A 6000-nucleotide genomic window follows, 5' to 3' on the forward strand; every position below is an offset into this window, starting at 1 on the left:
GGGTATACGGGAAAGTAGGCTCGTCTAGTTCTAGACAGAACTTCTTGTTCACCATTTGGTAAGCATAAACAACAAACACACTCGACATTAACCTTTCATTATAAAGCCATGTGCAGTTATTTTATTTTCTAATTTATTTATTTTAAGTGACAACACACATCTTGCAGATATGTTGTTTCTTACAATTGATATAGCATAATACTACTCTGACTGTTTTTTTTTACTTTTATTCCCTGTGGCGATGCTTGAAATTACTTTTAAACCACAAAACACTAAGATTCATTTAATATATTTTAATATAGCAAAGATCTGTGCAGATTGCTCTGGTCAATTACTTAATAACCTAAATCAAATTTAAAAAAAACAAACAAAATGTTAAAATAAATGGTAATGGCAAGTTTTGAAGAAACTCCCTAAAAAACAGCAGCAAAATTTGTATTGAAAAGATTTAAATAGTATTTGCATTCTCAAAACATTGCTGCTTATTTTCTATCATTATGATAACAGGGTTGCCAACCTTGGAGCAACAATTTGAGGAGCACCTGTGGTGATTTTGAGGAGCATTTTGAAATTTTGCAGAGCAGCTCTAGTAGTAGTATCAAAATATCATGATATTTATTAGATAACTAATATATATCGGTAAACCCTGCTAAAATTAAAGCATGTGTCCATTAACCAGACAGCTTAATATACACTCGAACAAAGTTTATATTATAATAGCAAGGTTATTTTTTGTAACTTTTACTGACTTTAAAGTCACAAGAATAATTTTTTTTGTATCAAGTTGATTTGCATTTGTTTGACCTTTTTTCTACACATTCTTCTGTGTTTCTCTGTAAAGCTTCATTTTATCTCATACATCAATGTTTAACATACTGATAAAGTAATTTTTTTGAAATTGGAACATATAAGACTCCACTATAAAAGAGCACAACACATTACATTATGTTTCTCAGGCTAATCAATGAAATCCGTCCATTTTCCAGAACAGCATTACTATTACTATGTGACATAACTTTCCAAAGACCTGGACAATCTTTCAACTTCAAAATGTTACAACGATAAAAATGATCTAAACTCATTTTTGGCTACAAAATGAATAAAGCGTGAATAAAAGCAAGTAGAGTTGCTTAATTTTGACCTGACTACGCGTGCGTCAGGGAAAGGAGAGTAATGTATGTCTGTTCCTATGTGGCGTTCTAGAGTCTAAACGCCTTGGTCAATTTTAATAATTTTTACGTCAATCGATTTGTCTTAACCTTGGGAGTGTCACTAAACACATGACAGTAATCAAAATTCACCATATCAATAATCAGTCGCCATTTTGTCATTTCGGGATTATGTTGAATGCTACCTGCGTGTGACACAGCAAGCAACAAATGCAGGTAGCGTTTTCACTGCCTGAATTTTTTGTTTACTAAGTCTACGAATTCAATTTTAATCTTTAACATGTAGCATTTGTTTTTGCTTTGATTCAAGGGACTGAGTTCTGCGACGTGTACTTTCTTGATGGGCTTTTTTAGTTTTGCGAGAAAGATGACTGAGGACTTTTCCGATTTCGCATAAACATGAGTTAAACAGGATGTCTATACAGCTGTGATGTGGTTGACTTAAGTTTGTGTATTTTTGCTAAAGGTCAAGCACATGTAGCTTTAAGTCGAGTTAAAATGATCAGTAGGTTAGACCACTGAAAGTTAATAAACCTCACGATGAATGAGAAGAATGAAAATCTCTCAATGAAATGACAAGATTTCAAAATTTACTGTCTCATAAACATAATTAAGTCAATGAAAATTAACTAAAAAGTGTGAAACAAAAAATTATTAAATAAAAACAAAAATCCGACTGCATAAACACAAAAAATAAATAAATAAATAAATTTAAAAAAAAAAAAAAACTGAAAAGAAAAAAAATATAAGCCAAGAAATTTAGAATGTTATCAAGTACTACTGAATAACTACACCATTGAAAGTTTTACAATCAATACATATAAGACAAATCAAATTCAAAAGCAAAATAGAAAGATCAACAGTCGGGGCCCATTTAAATTTTTTGGGGTTCCTTGATAGGTCAAAAAGGAATGGGATCTGACTATTGATCCTTCTATTTTGCTTTTGAATTGATGATTTGTCTTACGTGTGTATTGATTGTAAAACTATTTCAATGGTGTAGTAGTTATTCAGTAGTACTTGATAACATTCTAACTTATTTGACTTATAATATATATATATATATATATATATATATATATATATATATATATATATATATATATATATATATATATATATTTGGTTTTTACGCAGTCGGGTTTTTTGTTTTTATTTAATAAAATTTTTTTTAGAGATGTGCCTTTGGTCTTCTATCTGAAACAATTACAGTGATTGACTATCCTACAGAAGAAACTTAGAACTCCCTACACTTTCCTGGTTTGTTAAGAAACTTTTAAAAATCTCTGAATTTTATCTTTGCATAAAAAAATCTTTTTGTATCTGCTTTCCATTTACAATATTTCCCATTATTTTCCAAACCCAAAATGAAGTATACCAAGCAAGCAAAAATATAAATTTACTTTTTATAATTAATATTTTTATTTGATTGTATCAATCGGTATGTGCTTATGTGCTTGAAACTATGTTTGCATATGAGACAAATACAAGATGCAGATTAAAGACTTGAGTAATAAAATATTTTGAAATTAAAAATGTTTAAACTTACATATCATTTCTTAAAAGATCTCCATTTCGCAACATAAAAGTTCCATTTTTAATTTCGGACCTAAAAAACAAAATCACAATGTACATACAAACATTGAAAGTATTTTACAACTTAGTATATAAAAACTAAAATTTACAGAACTACGTCATCTTCAGTGATTGGAAGTAGCACACTACAAGTAGCAACGCTACTGTAGTATACACATTTTTAGTAGAATGTAGTGTAGTGCGAACAGTTGGATACAAAAAAAAAAGTTGTTTGTAGCGATTTCTAGAAACTACTTATGAAAAAAGTTAAAAAAAAAAAAAAAGAGAAATGAGGTTTCAAACGAATCCGACTGATGCAACAACAGATTCAGAAGACTCTGAAAAATACGAGCTGACCTCAGATTGACACCATTAGTTTTTTTTCCATCTAAATTTTCACATTTCCTCAAAATACGCCTTGAATAGAGCATGACTAAGGAAGAACTTAAAACAGTATGGTATGCATAATATGTAGCAATAATAAAATGAACTAAAATACTACAATAGTACTGTAACAGTAGATACAGGAATTATATTCAACATACTTTTTAGTTCTTCAATAATATAGAAAATCTTTACATTCTTTAGTTGTCAGAAACTTTCTATTTTTCTTTCCATTTTCAAACTTTAAATAAACAGCCGCTTTTGTGAAATTGTTTCATCAACTTCATATTCAGAACGAAAAAGATGTAGATTGGCGATTTGTAAATTAGCAAAGTTATATTTCGACTAGTACGGTGTGGGGAATATTTGTTTTCAGTGATGCTAAAGGGAAAGTCCATTCACAAAACTAACATTAAGTACCCAGTAAATAAAGTGATACTTAATCCCCACGATTCCCTTCCGAAATCTTTTCGTGTAGCAGGACGAGGAATTCGCGTTCGTCCCAAAATTCATTACTTAAGAAAAGCTCGCCAAAAAGACATTTCGCGTAAATCAAATCAAGTTGTACTGCAAGTCCACTGTAGTTTCAAATTGCATATCGAAGTACAGTAAGCATTCGTAGTTATGTTTCATATTTCAGACAGAAAAAAATTTGATTATAAATACTAGTAACGTTTCAGATATTTCTCCTGTTTCTTTCTTTTTTCTTTTTTACTGATTGAGTGTTTACTTGATATATTAGAATAATAAAAGTCAATTATTAGGTAATCATTTGTTATTCCAGGAAAATTGAAAAATGATTTTATTTCATTTTATCAGTGGCGTAAGAAAGGATATAGTGTCAACTGTCCAGGTCCAGAACCCTAGCTTGAAGCTCAAAACTAGTTAATTAGTTCGTTCAAAATATAAGTTCCTATAAAATTAACTGATATTATGAAAATTGAAGTATTTCTCTTTAGTTTAAAAGATGTTTTTCATCATCTAAATTTATTTTATATGTATTGTATGTCTATATAAAATTTTAAACAAATAATGACTGCATCTATTTTCAGTAGTTCCCAAAAGTGTTTGTACACTTGAAATTTCATAGTTAAATCAAAATGACGCAAAATTGAATTCAAATATGAAGTCGATTTTTTTTTCACATCATTCCTATGCCATTCTAAACAAAACTCAGTATTTTGTTTCAAAACATTGAATGATTTTATTTTTGAAATTTGTCAAAAAATGAAGAGACCAGAAAAAATACACCATAAAAGTCATTTGGCTTTAATTTTTTGTTTTTTCTCCCCCTAATAGTCTGCTTATTATTTTTAAATGGCTGATTATTCGTAAGAAACAAACACTATTTGAAATTTGATTTGTTTTCCTCACAGTTGCAGTAAATTGGTTTGAAATATCTCTAAAATAGTTAATTTATACCATTTTATAGTGAAGAGCTTGATTAAGTGCTTTAAATAAAATAATCGGATCAAAAACAAGGTAAGAAAAGGTCAACCGGCAAAGTTAACAAAGCTTGATCGGAAATTTACAGTTAAAAAAATGATGAAAAATACACATTTGAGTGATGTAAAAGCTTCTGCAGGATTTAATAAAATATCTTATGTTTAATTTTCCCCTAAAATTGTTCTCCAAGTTCTCTGATTAGCTGGATTAAATGGGACCTCCTCCCAAAGAAATATTCTTGTGCGAAAAACAGAAAGCTTACGCTTCGTCGCAAAATCAATGATAAATAAGCTCAAAATGTTTTGGAACAACTTCTTACTTAAAATAAATTTAACATTTTTGGTTAAATTGTTGTATAATGCTAAATAGAAGGAAAATATGAGGAATTTAACCTTAAGAACTTAGTTGGATCAGTTAATCAGGATGTTGAAGGTGTTCTTGTCTGAGGTTGCATATCAGCATCAGGACTTCATAGTTTAGATTTTTTTGATGAAATAATGAATCATACTGTTTATTTAAATATTTTGAAAAAAATTTTAAATCAAGATAACGATAAAAAGCACATATTTCCTTTGGTGCCTCAAAAATTGTCCTTAAGCTTAGAAATGTCTCCTCAATTGCCAAATTTAAACTTAATGGAACATAGCTGGTGGCTAGATTACAAAAATACACTATTGAAACGAAAAGTGAACTAGAAACAGTAAGACTTGAAGTGACATTCAAATGTTGTTGCGGATGTTGAATGATATTCTAGCAAATAATCCTCTTATAAATAATAGCTGATGATCGAGTAACCATCGTGCTTCAACAATGAAACTCGCGCCATGGCCATGGGTGCAAGCTTGGCGATGCGTTCAAGACGGAAAATATTTTGAGGCCACCCCCCCCCCCTCCCCCCACATGCGTGTTTAAGAAAAAATTTATGAGCATTAATGTTGTAGATTTTGACCATGGCAGTTTTGGGATCTGTTTACTTCAATTTTTTCGCTTTCGACTTTTCTAACAACATTGATCTAGAGTAAGTTGTAATATTTAAGAGTTTAAACCACCAATAAATAGGGGGGGGGTCCCCCCCAAATTTTTTAAATAAATAAATAGAAGATAAGGTATTTTGGTAAAGTTCAAGGAAAGGAGGGGTTCAGGGACTTTTTTACGTCAATTTTTTCAAACTTATATTCCCAAAATCACAATATTGGGCTATCTTTCCAAATATCATAGAAAGAAGGGGGGGGGGGCAATGGCTCTTCTTCAAATTGAAGCGCTGAAGATTTTGAAACTGAAGCTTTAAATATGAAACTGTACTCATCTTTCATAACATTTTTGCGCTTTTTGAATGTATTATCGAAGGGATGGAGTTAAAGAGCTCTCCTTCGGCAATATTTTGAAATTGAAATTACAAAAACGGAATTTTAGACGATGTCGGATG

The sequence above is a fragment of the Uloborus diversus genome, chromosome 2, assembly GCF_026930045.1.
Source record: "Uloborus diversus isolate 005 chromosome 2, Udiv.v.3.1, whole genome shotgun sequence".
In the NCBI taxonomy this organism is placed as follows: Eukaryota; Metazoa; Arthropoda; class Arachnida; order Araneae; family Uloboridae; genus Uloborus; species Uloborus diversus.